Genomic DNA, 15,661 nt, shown 5'->3' with positions numbered 1-15,661 from the left:
AATCACATGTTGGGAGATTTGTTGCAGAACATTTTCTAAGATCATTACAAGCGATTTTTCGAAAATGTCTGTTCATTTTTAAGATTTCTAAAGATGAGTAAGTGAGAATTAACAGGACAAGAAAAATGATAAAATTTAAGGCACAAACGCTTTTATTTTTGAACAAGGATCACATTTAATCCCTCATATTCACAATTATTTTTTCTTGGGTTTCTGGCACAAATTGCCCCAAGTTTTAGTACTTTAAAACGCCTTCCATCCTGAATATTATTACGGCTAACCAACCTCATCAAACCATCTCTTTCCCTAGAGCATTGTTCCACATTCAACGACGATTCCTCCTGAAACATATTTTCAATACAATACTTAAAACTTTTGTCAAACGTTGTGCATCAACTCACTTCATCATGAATTTTATAGACTTATTTAATTTCAGGACTTCGTTAATGGTGATACACAGTAATCAATGGCACAGCAAAACTGCAAAACAAGATTGATAACGTTAAATATATTTGGACCTTGTAGAGTAAGTTGTATTGCAAATCAAAACTATTCTAATGTGACAAAAGTTCTTCCATTACCTGAAAATATTAAATTTTGTCAAAGGATTTGTTTGTTTGAAAATTGAAGATTTTCAACCTTTTTAAAATTATGTGCATTAAATTTTAAAAAGTTTTAAAATTTTAAAAGTTAATTATGTGCATTAAATTGAGCGTTTTTTATATATCGTGATTGTTGTTCTTTAAACGCTTTAATGTTTATTTTTATTAACTTTGGTATTTTTTTATCTTTTACAGCAAGTTTGCCTGCCTTATATGAATGTCGCTACCTTAGCGGGGAAGGACTCCAGCCATATTTTTGTTATAAATCTTTATTTATGTGTTAAATTATTTAAAAAAATATATAAGTAGTGACTAGCGATGGACAATAAATTAAATAAAACATAATGCACCGTTCTTTCACAATAAATTCCTAATTTTTTATATCAAACGGCGGAAACTTATTTGTACCCCTTATAGTTGAAGTGTCTAAAATCATTTTTTATACTTAGTGATGTTTCCTTAATATACATTTTGTCCAAGTCTTGTATATTTTTCGTCCTGTCGAATTTAAAATATTAAAAGAGAATGTTCACCGATATGGAAAGCTCAAAATTTTGAATAAAAAAACCAATTTGGTATTGAAAGAGGTAAAAAAAAAACAAAGTCATTTGTTATTACTAGAAATTTTGGAACTTATTAAATACTCCAAAAAGCTACGTGTTCCACTGATATTCATTAATCCTGAAAATTCATAGTTAATAATTTTATATGAACAAAAATCAGGGTCGCACCATAAGGAGTTGAAAACGTGAAAATACCAAAGGAATAATCGTGTACCACTCAAAATCGTAGAAGCTGCAAATAACGCAGTACGCCACCGATTATATCGGATATTGATTCCTCATAAATCGTAAATTGGCAGCGCTACTATGGGAAAATCAGGGTCAGAAATAACAAATTATGTATTGAATGAAAAAATTTGTTGAATTGAAGGTAAATTTAAAAAGTTTTTACAGTTAGTGAAATGCCGCCGTTTTTAGCTTGGCATGATATGAGTTAGTAATGAAAAACATTGTTCACAGTATAATTTAAAATTTTCCATTTCAGTTATAGTTAATGTTATTTTCCTACTCTCACCTTCAAGATTGAATTATCCATCAATCCAGAACACATGAATCTGAATGTTGAGATCCTCGTAAATCACTACATCGGCAAAGAGGTGAGACACTCTATGGTTGTACAACTTGAATTGTCTGAGACTCAAGTTAAGGTAGGACCTCCTTTCGCAACGGCACAGAAGGAGGTTCCGAAACAGGACCACTTCCATCTCTCCGTTCAGTAGCGCACATTTCATTGTAAGCTGCCACTATACCACCAAATTTTCTTGGTTACCAATAGCCATACCTTTAGTCAACACCAGCATATCCTGCTCTTTCAAATAATGCATAAGCAAGGTCTCCTTAGATCGCTATAGCTAGCAAGGAAAGGAAAAAAACCAGAGTTCCATTCCATTGCCCAGTAGTTCCGCAGCAATCTTCCTCTGTCCAAATGTTCTTGACTAGCAACAACAACCCTCCACGGGTCAATGGGCACGGCAGCCAGACAATTGTCTTCCTCGCCTATTTCATTCATATTCATATCAACATCAGCATATCCTCCTTTTGAACATCTCGTTTCATGAGAAACCTCAGAACTTCCTTCAACTTGCAAGTATATGAGGTGATAACTACTTCTTCTCTAAAGTCCCATCCCGTTAAAGAATAATTGAAGATCCACCGCAATCTCCCCTTATGTGCCTCCATATTTTTCTGGTTATCAATCTCCCAAGAGCTAATGGACACTACAGTCCTTCTTCACCTATTTCATTCGCATTCTTGTAATTTCCACCTTTCTCATTCACCGCGTCTTGATCAGCAAATCACTCGATAATATTCAATGGCAAGGACAAAAAGAAGTATTTCTTCTCCAAAATCTCTTCCCGTCATCTAGTATTGGAGGATTCGTTGCAATCTCCCCTTATGGGACATCAAATCTTCGTGATTATCAACAACAACTCTCTACGAGTCAGTGGCCACCGTGGCTGTAAATTTTTAGTCCCTAACTTCTTTTGTGGGCACCACAATGTGAACATATGCATCTGGCTCATTCAGTACTTTTTTATGTTTGACTTGCTAGGAAGCGAATCTGGAACCACTTCTTTTTCAGAGTAATATCTCCCTCACTTTGTCACCCAATAGCGATTAGTTCTGAAATAAACTATCAGTAATAGATACAAATTTAGCGTATCTGTGTGTAGATACCTTCTGCGCTACATTAAATCACGAATGATTCTGTCTCAGATGCGTTCAAATGCATCAATGAGCCTGAGGTGATAAGTGACAATTAACACGACTAGGGAAATAACACCACGTTTCCTCCCCCTTTAACATCTTTAAATTACCTCTAAGAGCTAATGCAGCAATCAAGCCTCCAATAACCAGAACATAGCATTCTTGCGAATTTACAAATTAGTTGAATACGGATGAGGATTGCTTTTAGAAGATGGAGGTTTAAACATACCTGCAAAAAGGTTGTTAAAAAGGTTTATGCCGGATGTTTTCAATTAAACAGTATTCACCCTTTATTAAAAATAGATTAAATAGAGACTCGTACATCATATTTTTTTTCTTTAAATTTTTTTATTTTTTCTTTAATTAACTTCAGCATTATTACTGTTTTCTCTTTTACTGGAGGATTCAGGAGAACTTACCACAGAGTGTTAATTGCTTGAAAAAGTTAGATACTCGTAGATAGAAGCAAAAATAGTAAAAAATGGGTCCCCAACTCCAATTTCCTCAAACCATCTTGTTGCGATACGTCCAAGCAGCAAACAGGACAACAAGAACAAATCAAAGGGGCTCAATTATCTATTTGAGGTACTTGAAATGTCTGCGGATAAAATTGTTGCTAAGTTTATAAACTTTTTTTATCAGCAACATTTATAGCCTGATATGGCTTCAGAGCATCGAAGATAGTCAACATCTTCATTTTGGACTTGCTAAAACGAAAATAAGAGTGGTCCTTTAAAATTTTATTCCCTGAATGAATTAGTTCACTCTGCTCACAGCTTATTTGCTTTAAAGGCGGCCGTTCCTCATACTGCTTCTCTGGAACAGCAGGAAGTTCCCCTCATCCTCTGTTTCTGACTGCTGCTTCCATTCTAATGCTACTGGTGAACAAATAATTTCAATTACTAAATCGAAAATTTAGAAGTTTTTGTTCCTTCACTTACGTTTCAATTTCCGAAAGAGAAAGGTGAAGAAAGGCCAGGACGAAACAGAAAGTTGAAAAGACGGAGGACGCAGTTTACGGCGAAATCGCCCACTACATTGCGAAAGCGACGAGGGTTTCCATAGCTGCACCACTCGAAAGGGCTGAGACTCAAGTTAAGATGTGCGTTGCAAATCCGTAAACCCATTGGGGTTAATAATGCATTTCCATTCGAAAGTTTGGTTCCAAAATCTGCTAGAAGAAGAAAACGCTTCTTCTCCAGAGTTTCAGCCTTTCCTTCAGCAATCTCTCCTTATGTGTCATCAAATGTTCCCCTTACAGGAGATAATAGGCAATCCTTCCACATGGTTTCCAAGTGCTTACCAGCGGCCAAGCGTCAGTTTTACTTGGAAAGTTGGAATTGACCAGAAATGGAGGTAGTGGTAGCTTCAATCCCAATGATGGTTATTTAATCTAATTACTTCATTGAAAATTTTGTATTTTTTGCCCCATAATTATGAAGGCGGTGCGACTGGCTAACTTCCAAATGTAAATGGTTTCGCTTGAAATTGCAAAACTTATGCAACACAAAATGGGGACGATATTGGTAGCTTCAACCCTACGGGCAATCGTTTGATGCAATTGTGGGCAATAGATCAAAGTAACATTAGTGACTTTGACTTGAAGGTAACTCCTGTGAAAATCAAAATACTATATAGATAGATTTGGACTTAAATTTTTGGGCACTTACTGAACGATGAAAAAAAAATTCTTTCTTTATTTTCGCTATAAATTTGGAAGTTCCTGAAATCTCTGTGTAGATCGAAAAATTGGTGAGGAGGACAAGGCGAAACAAATTTCTTCGAAAGAATTAATTCAACTGTAAAGGATCTTCATAATGAACTCTATCATCCTCACTTTCGACATCGTCACGCATCGACAAAAAGGTAAGGGCCCTTATAGTTGTACGATTTGAGTGGTCTGAGACTCAACTTAAGATATGTGCCCCAACTCTGTAAATCTGCTAAAGTTGATAATCTATTCTGATTTGTTCCAAAATTTCCTGCAAATTCTTACTCCACCACCCAGTAGAGGAGGTTCCGCAGCCATGTCCCTTATGTGTCACCACATCTTCATACCATTAACAGTAGATAAATCCTCCTTAACGTCGCTAAGGTCCTGTAACAATTATCTAATCCTGCAGTCTGAGGATAATTCTTGAAAATACTCTGCAAATAATTTCAACAAAAGGATTAATTGCTGATGGATTCAAATCGAATTGTTTTCAAGCTTTATTACGAAATGCATGGAAATGTCAATGGTTAAATGGTAATTACGATTTTTTGAAATTATTTAACATTTCCTTGAACTAACAAAAAAATCATAATTTTGATTTGGAAAAACAGTTCTCAAAAGGAAGAAAACAAGGAAGTACATGATCGATTGGGATAGTAACGTTTTAAAATATAGGAACGCTACTGATACAGATAAGAGATTATTTTGCCTCCTCATTAGATCAATAAAGTCTTTCAAAACTAAAGCGTAAACCCGAATGTACCAAATTTAGGCAAGAGTATAGGAGAAGTAGGAGAGACTTACCTCAGTTATTCATATAATTTTAATGCGGATGCAAACAACATCGTCCAAGAAGAATGGTTTTTTTTCCGTTGACGATTTGGTTTCAGAATGGATGAAGATATAAATGACCAGAAGTGGATCAACTCCAATATCTCCAAACCCATAATGTTGTTCATCTCGAATGCCAACCTCAACACTAAATAGGTCCTCCTTAAGAAATTGAAGGTTTTTCAACCATTAGTGACCACCTTGAAAATATTTGCAATCAATTTCATAAAACTATTATTTGTTGCTGCTACATCTAAACCTAGTAGTTTTCAAGCTTCCTTTAAACGCATTGAGTTGAAAACCGGTAATGATTTATTGATGATTTATTAATTTTCTTAAAATGTTTTATTAATTTTTGTATCTATATAATTAAATTATTTATCTTTCAATAGTTTCTTATAAAAAATTCTGCGACTCTAGCGGGAAAACTCATTTTGCCACGCCAATCAAATGGTGAATTGTTGTTGACAACAAGGCTAAAGTTTCTGACAAGTTTCTACATGTTCAAGGAAAGTTTTTCGTGAAATTCCTTAAAACTAAATCAACTCTAAATGTATGAAACGGCGCCGCGCTTGCGCAAATCAACCAGTATAGTCAGCCGCAATTAGCAAGCGGACTCTGAGCTGTGACGTGGCCACAGCCTCCTATTTTTTTAAGTAGATTTTGACTCTTTCTCGGACGCCTTGTTAAATCTCTTGGAATTCTGGCATATTTACTACTAGAGTCCCTAACGTACCGATCAGGGATGCAGGGACTAAAAGGGTCCTTTAAAACTATAGTTAACGGAAATGTAAAAATTTAAATAAAATTATAGGATCACTTAGAAAGACTTACCTCATTTTGATACAACTAATGGTGACGGTGCAGAAGACACACAATGGCAAAAAGTGGGAATTGGCGGTGTTAGGGAGGGGGATTGCTAATAATATATATATATATATAAATACATATATACATTCGGGTGTATGTACGTTTCAAAAGACAGAAGTGAGGAACCGATCTTGCGACTCCAATTAATAAATCCACAAATGAAAGTGAGTGCTACAAAAACTTGTAAGTAAAAGAGTTAATAATCTATTTCTTTCGAAGATTTCCTTTCAGAATGAACGGATAGAGGAAAAAAAGAACAGAAAAGAGCTGAAACTCAACCTTTCCAATCAATATTGTTGCCTCACGTTCAACTCCGTCAGCCTCCGCAAATGTTCCTGTTGGTCTACGCACAACCTCATTTCATACCAATTTTAACGGTAAATAAGTGTTCCCTCAGATATGTGTAAATTTGTAAAGAGAAAAGAGAGAAGTCGATTTAACTGCTTCAATTAGTAAGTAGACAAATGAAAGTAAGAGTTTCAAAAAATGATAGATAAAACAGCAACAATCTATTTCCCTTGAAGAGAGGTTTCTGGCCTTTAGGCGGAAGTAAAAAAGAGTCAGACCCCCAAGAAAAACTTAATGCTTCTAAGGTCCATGGTACTTTCTCAGCCGACTCCAAAGGTCTTCGACACCCAATAAGTCGTGCATCTTGATGTAAATTCTTGAAAATACCTGCAAATAATTGCAGTTTTCAAACTTTGTTCAAATAATAATGGAATGTAACACAAGGCAAATAATAATCATTATTCTTAATATTTTTTAATATTTCGCCGATTTTAATTCAGCATCAATTTTGCGCTCTCCTTTACAATTGGATTTAACCAGACTTAGTGGAGGAATTAAATGTTAATTCCGTATATTAACTTGATTTGTTGCTGCCTATGTGCGAAAATTGAATGGAACAAATAATAGACTGACTCTTCTTATGTTGGCAAAAAAAATTACTGCAAGTGGTTATCAATGAAGTTTTCAAAAATGTTGTGTTTGTCCAGTTTTATGGAAGAAAACTGTCCAATTCTCTTACATAAAACTGGAAAGAAATAGAAGAATCAGCCAGTGAATTATGCCATCAGTTGTTGCCAGAAGTCTTGAAAAATACATGAAAAGACCTACAAGAAATTGGTGTTTACTGATGGATGTAAGGGTTCTCCATATTAAAAAAAAATTAGATTCCATTCAATTTAGACCAAAATAAGGATAAAAAAGACGAATAATTTCGTTAGAAAGTGGCCTAAAACATCGTTATAAATCAATGATATACTCGTGAACAAAATCGGCGTATTGCGGCTGTGGTTGCGTATTTGATTATCTCTTAATGAGTTGCTTTTTATCTGGAAAACATCAAGAGAGAAAGTCTTTCAAAATTGCCACGTATCATCCACGTACTGACAGTATCATGAAGATATTTTTTTCAGTTGTGGTAATTTTAGTCACCTTAACCATTCAGATGTGGTATTAAAACAACCATTAATCCTTGAAGATACTCGTATCATACCTGAACACCCATTTATTGTGCCTTTAGTAAAGCCAAACAAAAAAGAAAAAATCGGGCAATTTCAGCAACTCAGTAACAATGAAAGAGGTACCTGCTAGTTTATTTTTGGCTCAAGAGTGAATATTCATATCCCACATTGACCATAACTTATACATGTGTACACAAAATAAAGTAACATGCTTCAAGGGTTGCAAATGTGATCAAACCTTGATATCTATATACATTGGCCCTGTGTCTGCACTTTTATGGCGGACAACGTGCGGTCACAACATAGTCAGAAACAACAGGCACTAGACATAGAACCTCGGTCAAAATTGCTTTATTATGTCCGTCATGAGCCTGAGAAATAATTTAAGTGGCTCATCAAGGACACTATCATGAGTTTAACATTAAGTTTGTGAAATTTAAGTCCACTTTTTCTGGAGTTGCATTAAGAACAGATACAAGTGACATTGGCAAGTTATGAATTTTTCTAAATCACTTTTTCTTATTTTTTCTGTATTAAATTGAGCTAAATTTCCGCCAGTACTGGAATGGCTGATGGATTTACCGGAGTAATTTTGTAAATTTGCAAGGGGCACTTGTATCTGCTTTGGCGTTAAAGAATAAAATCGGGGACAATGGATGAAATCAACGATAAAATCAATCAGTTTCATAGTTGGTAAAATTTCGACATTTCGATTGATTTATTGTTTTTTCCAGGTGTAGAAATCAAAGAAACACCATTAAGAGGTACAAAATTTAAAAAGCAAAATTCAATTTCGAAAAAATCAAAAGATGAACAAACTTGCGAACTATAAAAATATGCAGGTACTCACCTATTCACTTGCGCACATCTTCGCCATGGTCGAAATGAAAAATGATTTCTATATCAGAATCGTTTAAGCTTCAAAGGCCAAATCGACATCCATTTTTTTCCTTAATATTGAAATTCCTGACATTTCCATTTCGATTTTTATTAACTATACAGGGTGTCCAGGTTTTGGCGACAAGTCCTATACAATAGTTTAGGTTAACGAAAGGAGGGTCTTCCATAAATTTTTTATTACATCTTAAATCATAATTCAATGTCAACCTCTATCTATTTTGAAGATACAGAGTTATTAGCCTTAAAAGAAGACTTGGCTGAAGACTAAAAATATTGTTTAGTCCACTTTCTCTACGTTTAGTATTTGCAATTTTTTCGATAAGTATTCCGTTTTTTTGTCAATGGAATCTTCTGTAAAGTTTTTAATATTCATGAACTGTATATTTCATCGGGCAGGTTTCTGAAACTTAGCCTCTAACACTTATGGATATGCCGATGCTCTTAATGGGAGTATTATTGGCTGGGAACTATAAACACTTTATTTCCCCCTTGGAGTGGAAAACCACCCCAAAGTTTGCTTTTTTTAAACATAAACCGCTGTATATTTTATATATTTATAAACCATAATTTATTGGAATAATTTTTCCCTAGACCTATCTAATATTGTTGGAGATACACAGTCCCAACAAAAAAGGTGCCATTTCGTTCCAAAGATTATTAAAGCCAAAATTAAATTTACACTTTAAATTGATATACTTTAAAGCTTGCTCTATCTGAAATCACCTCTATTTGCATGCTTAAAACTATTTGTAAATATTACCCTTTCAGGTAGGATTATACACGTATAGTTTACTAATTATAAACTACCTGCATGTACCAAGGGACAAGCTCATTACTTAGCTTCTCGTAAGCTCTTGAAAAACATGGAAAATGTCTGCGGTGTTTAAAACCTGAATCAAAATCTTGAGTACCTGATTGGTTTCCCTTCACCAAAAATAATCCTCAGCTGAATAAAAACTACCTGAAGCCTTTACAAAATCGAACAGTTAGCTGATCAAAGTCATACCTAATGGCTAGAGGCCTAAATCCAACCTTTTCAATTGGAGTGTGCGCCAGTCTGTGACGGTAAGTAATAATCGTCAGAAAGAGCGAAAAATCGTAATTTGACTTACCTTCTGAACTATGAATTATCAAACATAACACTTTATCTTTTTTTGAATTTGGGCTTTTGTGTGATTCCAGATTTTCAGTAATCCCATGGCCAAACTGCTTTTGGGGAGAACTACCCTCAAGCTGGGAGCATCAAAGTATGAAAGTTTCATTCACGTCAGATCAGCTCCTGGAGATGGAAAGTCAGTTTCCTCGTGCAGGCAGATAAGGGCCACAGCATTGTTGGGAATCAAAGAACAAATAAAGCGATTAAAATAAATAATATAGTAATAAGTAAAGGAGTTACTAATCTATTTCCGTTGAAGATTGGGATGACAAATTTGAAATTTACATTGATTTCAATTGTTGGTTTTTATTTTTCCACGTAATTTAATTAATAAAATAAATTTTTATCTTTAATGTTAAATTTTAATTTTAAGTTGTAACTTCATGTTTGTATTTTATATCGATTTTTTAATATATGTATGTATATTATTTATATATTTAATATATTTAAATTTAAATTGAATTTGACCTTTTCAAAACTGATATTCAACTCTATTATTACACAATAAATTTTATGCACATTGCAAACCATTAGTAAATTAACTGTCAGTAAATTGACCGTTTATAATCATGTCATTAATTAATTTTTTTTGGGGTCATGTGAAGGGTTTAGTCTACACGACACCAGTAATAAATGTTGAAGAATTAACTGAAAGAATTTTCAATGCTTTTGATGTGATTCGGAATACCCCAGGAATTTTCCAAAGGGTACCATAAAACTTGTTACGACGGTGCAATTTATGTATTGACCAACGCGGTCATCACTTTGAACGTTTATTGTAATTTTAGTGTTTATTTCATTGTAATTAGATAGTATTAAAAGCAATGATAGAAAAACCTCAGACTTTCTTAAAAAAAAGCGTTTAAAGTCGATATGACAATAATTATCATTTTTCTGGACAACCGTTCACTTTAGAGTATTTTACTAAGAGTAACTTTTTTGTGCAGAATTGACTGTTCTTTAATATTATTGAACTCTTTAATCGATAAATCTAAATTTAAAAAAGTTTTGGATGAAAATATGTAATGATACACGTGTAACTAGCGCTCTCTATTATGTACAAAATTTCAATTATGCCCATCAAATTTATCGGATTACGAAACAAAAATACACCGATTTTCATTTCAATAATCCCAGCAGTTTTACAATAAATTTGAAAAAAAAAAAAAGTAAAATTTTAATACCCTGTGTCTCAGAAATGACGGGTCTTAACACAATCTTTTATTAAGTAAACTATATTTATTTTTCGATAATCTGTTACCTCTATCGATTTGTCACCATAATTCTGAAACACCCTGTATATGTTATGAAACAATTTTTGAACTGTTTGTTACATAGTTTTGGGATTTTAGAGGGTAAATGCGTATATTTTCGTTATGTTCCAAAGATTTGTAAATTTGCAAAACTTTAGAAATTAATGAGTTTTTTTTAATTTAATTAATATTTGCGTATTTAAAGGAAAGACGGAAAAATAGAATTTTCAATTAACGGGACATACAATTACATGTGTTAGATAAAGAGAGATATATCGCATCAGCTTCTTGTATTCCCAATTCAGTATGAAATTCTCTGAACAAGTTATTTTAAACGCCACTACTAAAAGGTACACGAAGGTTGGAAAAACTCCCTTCTTAACCAGAGCAATGATGGTCACCAATGGAAAAATATTATTCGAATGCAAAAAATAAGGGCGCATTTGTGCATTATTTTTCTAATATTGCTACAAAGTATGTCAGATTCCTGTCGCGATGTCCTATAGTATTTTGCATAGCATAACTCGTATATGTACAGGATGAATTTTAATAGCCAACTTACCTCAAAAAAATTAATACGTTGTACTTTCGACATTTTCAATAATAAATATTAAAGATAAATATATAATTGAAAAAGGTTTAGAATTGTTTATATTGTCAAGTCATAGCCACGTATGATTTATATTTGAAAAAATGAAGTTGCAGCAATTTGTAGGAAAACGGTGAACAGCAGAAAAAAATTGAGCACTTCATTAGATTCCTCTCAAAAAAGTGCTATAATAATGCTTCTACGAAATTCTAATATTTTTGTAAATAAGAAAATTATTGGTAATTTTCAAAATACTCAAAAATCTAAAAACCTTCTACATCTTAGTGGGCTATGACGATATCGAGAAACGGTTTTTGATATTAAACATTTCTCAAAAATCGTGCCCGTAACAGCTAAATCAGTTTTCTTTTATCTAGTCAGGAAATGAGTTTTTCCTGACAAAACACTCTAATTTGACCCTGTACATGTTTACCACGAAAACTAATTGTTTATAACGAATATTAGTTAATTTTAGCAGGTACAGAAAAAACCAACAAAATCAGTGGTTATTGCCCACCGGTTAAAAATTTTGGTCATTGGTTGCCATATGGTCAAACTATTCGAGAGGTAATTAAAAAATATTCTTATCCAGTAAGTGTTAGGAAACATCTATGAACAGGGTGTTTTTAAGTACGTAGCCAAATTTCAAGGAGTGATTCTTTGAACGATTCTAAGATGAAAAGTTTATATAAACATAGATCCACTAATGTTTTATTTTCAACACATAGGGTGTCAAACTTATTTTTTAATCGTTATATATTAAAAAAAAATCATAAATAACAAGAAGACGCAAACTAATATGACGTTGAAGCATGGTGATAGTTTTTAATGTAGTACAAAGCAATCTTTTTAGCTATAAATTGTTTGTCTGCTTTTGCTAGAGGCGCGCATAAGAATAAAGCTGGAAATTTAAGAAAAAGTAAACAAGAAAAACGCTCTATTAAAACCATTCTTAAATAAATGGTATGTAATTTTTTTTTTAATTTACAATAAATAAATGCCAAATTACAAGAAAATCGGCTGAAGGATTATTAAGATTTTTGTAAAAAAACGATTTTTTTAAAAAAGTTTGACATACTGTATCTTGAAAAAGAAGCGGACCTAGGTTTATATGCACTTTTTGCCTTAGAATCATTCAAAGAATCACCCCTTGAAGTTTGGCCACGTACTTAAATAACACCTTGCATACTTTTTCTGGGGTTACCACATATCTTGTCGATGTGCAGTTATAATGGTCTAATGTTCCATAAACCAAAAAAGTGAGATAAAGGAGTTCTGAAGAGCTAACTTGAATTTTTTTAAGTCGACTGCTGATTACTGCAAGATTGGCAGCAAGACGGTAACAATGAGGAATGAACATAATCATGAGGATTTATTGGCAAACATATTATAACAATAGACCGGATATGCAGGAACCGCTGTAAATGATACAATAGTGATAGACCGAATTACCAGAAACGTTCACAAGTGCTTAGCCCTTTGAAACCTCAATAAAAGTTTGGGCCACTTGGCAAATTTTGGGAGTTCATAATTTATCATAATGTTTAGTACCTTTAAGTAGAAGAGCCATTTCTTTCAAGGTAACGTCACTTAAGGGTAGCAAATCAACCCTCAGAAGGACCGGGCTATAAAATATTAATGTCTTCTTATTTCAGTGCCATAAATATGTCTCATTGTGTTTATTCGGCATATTATTATGCTAATTGGCTCGTAAACTGCGGATTCACGGTCAGGTTTAAAAGGATTATACATACAATGGTTCACAGTTCAAATGATGCAGACCTTAGTGGCACAATATTTATTTTGGAAAAACAGTATACTGAAATTAAATTAATATACGTGTGCTTAAAGTGTATAAGTTAATATTTTACTCAGATAGGCCCCCCCTTAAGCAACAATAATTTATTTAATTTAACGTGCGATTTAAATGCCACAGCTTAAGTGATGCAGTTAAGAAAAAACGGCGCAAACGTGTCAATTTAAATTTACTAAGTCGGCATTGATTTAGCAATTGTTTTCACTTAGTTTGACATTTCAAAGTAACATTTCAACCAGTTAAACGAAAGTACATAAGAATGGGTCGTCAAAAGGTGGACAGTGAAAGAAACTTCATTCTAATCCATTACTAAGATGGAGACGGCCAAAGGGACATAGCCAAAATGTTAAATAGATGTCCATCAACTGTTTAGTACATCACTGAACGCTACCCCAATGAAAATAGGATCACGAATACGAGCCGTAACAACTATACAGGGTGTTTCAGAGTTGAAGCGACAAAAGCTTAGGAGAGATTTCGTTCGCCAAAACATGAAAACAGATTCATATCAACATTGGTCCGAAAATGCTTCGTTTCCCAGATACTGGGTGTTAAGTTTTTTTTTAATAGATTTTTTATTAATAGCTTAAAAACGCTTTAGCCGATTTTAGTGAAATTTTTATGGTTTATTGACATAATTATTAGACATCTACTGGGCTAATTAGATTTGATCTAGAATTTTCAGGGGAGGGCCCAGCGAGCAAGTCGGTTGTTTGTTTGCATAACAAAATATCACTCTGCAGTTTTTTGGGGTTTTCATGCAATACTCAGACAAACCCACTACAAATCCATTTTTGCCTCTTGACTTTTTTCGTCTCTCGATTCGTTTTCGAGGAAAAATTATAATACCATACTTTGGCACGTCTCCAAACTTCCTAAGGAAAAATAAAAATGCTTAGGAATTATCCAAAAATTTATTGCAGTGTGTTTAATTTATGAAAACAAGAAAAAATTAAAATTTTCTCTAAAATGCACTCGTACTTCTTAGTATTGCATTAAAAATGCCTGGCTTCGAGGAAATATAATAAAAAAGGCCGGAGATTTTTTTTTAACGGAATTTTGGACATGTTGACGACTATAAACGACGCATATGTTTTACTAGAAAAAAATATTTGTTAGGTTTTCCAGTGGCATGCCCACCTTCATATTAGGAGATATTTTTTCAGAAAAAGTGATGCGCTACTGGCATTTTTTAAGAGTAAAAATAAATAAAATGTGATAGATCGTTTTCCATTTCTTTTAAAATTCCCAAGAAAGTGTTGGTACCGCTACGTTTTAATTATTAATTTAGAACGTGCATTAAAATTATTTAATTTTTTTTTTACTTGGAAACGGTGGGTCGGAAGAAAAAATCTCAACAGAGACTATTTCTCCATAATTGAATGAGGAATTTAAGAATATTTTTTATTTTCAGAAAAACGTACCACTTTTTCTGAAAAAACATCCCCTAACATGGAGGTAGGCACGCAACTGGAAAAGCTGAAAAGTATATTTTTCCAGTAAAGCATATGCGTCGTTTACAGTGGTCAACATCTACAAAATTTCGTGAAAGAATCTTTAGCCCTTCTCGAAGAAATTTAATATTTTCCATTATTTAAATTAAATTTGAACTCCCGCATCTGCTAAAGGAAGCCTTATTGGACGTTGGCTTATGTAGCAAACTGAAATTAATCTTGGACGTTCAATACGCTATTAAAGTTATGCGGGTTAAAACTGAAACATCCTGTATACCTGCCACCAATGCAAATTATAGCTTTTCTTCACAGCTAATAAGAAAAAAATAAAAAGTAATAAGATCTTAAGAACCTGAGAATATTGCAGGTATCACCTATTAGAACCCTCATATGAAAGTTTCTCGTTAATTTGAGTAACCAGAGACTTGCCCATAGTTCTCTTTCATGGAAACCATGCGCCATCAAATTTTGTTCTTGTTCGCTGACACATCAGAACTATTCTCAAATAAACCAGGCATTCATGATTCTTCAAATCACAATTACTAAACCTATGAGTCAGTTTATACAATTTTTTTTTCCATTATCTTATTATGACCGTCACAAAGTTTATTACCGCAGCTTTGCGCCCAAATTCCCACAGTCAGTTGTGCTTGTAAATAGAATCATAATTAAGGGCTCTGAATAAGGAAATTATTCATCTATGGGAAAAAAGAAATATTTTCACGATTTCCTTTATTAAT

The 15,661-nt window shown here is 33.4% G+C and overlaps 2 long non-coding RNA genes across 2 annotated transcripts; both read right to left on the bottom strand.

Moving 5' to 3' along the window:
* Positions 1 to 145: 145 nt before the first annotated feature.
* Positions 146 to 3,747, bottom strand: LOC136410377 (uncharacterized). Its single transcript, XR_010752231.1, has 6 exons — positions 3,647 to 3,747; positions 3,292 to 3,579; positions 2,843 to 3,101; positions 1,680 to 2,788; positions 402 to 480; positions 146 to 341 (listed from the first exon to the last, which is right to left on the bottom strand). It is a non-coding gene; the product is annotated as an uncharacterized lncRNA (long non-coding RNA).
* Positions 3,748 to 3,819: 72 nt separating this feature from the next.
* On the bottom strand, positions 3,820 to 5,724 carry LOC136410378 (uncharacterized). Its single transcript, XR_010752232.1, has 4 exons — positions 5,391 to 5,724; positions 4,869 to 5,020; positions 4,543 to 4,815; positions 3,820 to 4,485 (listed from the first exon to the last, which is right to left on the bottom strand). It is a non-coding gene; the product is annotated as an uncharacterized lncRNA (long non-coding RNA).
* Between the last annotated feature and the right edge of the window lie 9,937 nt (positions 5,725 to 15,661).

This window comes from Euwallacea similis, chromosome 8 (genome assembly GCF_039881205.1).
Source record: "Euwallacea similis isolate ESF13 chromosome 8, ESF131.1, whole genome shotgun sequence".
Classification (NCBI taxonomy): Eukaryota; Metazoa; Arthropoda; class Insecta; order Coleoptera; family Curculionidae; genus Euwallacea; species Euwallacea similis.
Note: the sequence above shows the minus strand (reverse complement) of the source record. Positions and strands in the feature narration are given on the sequence as shown.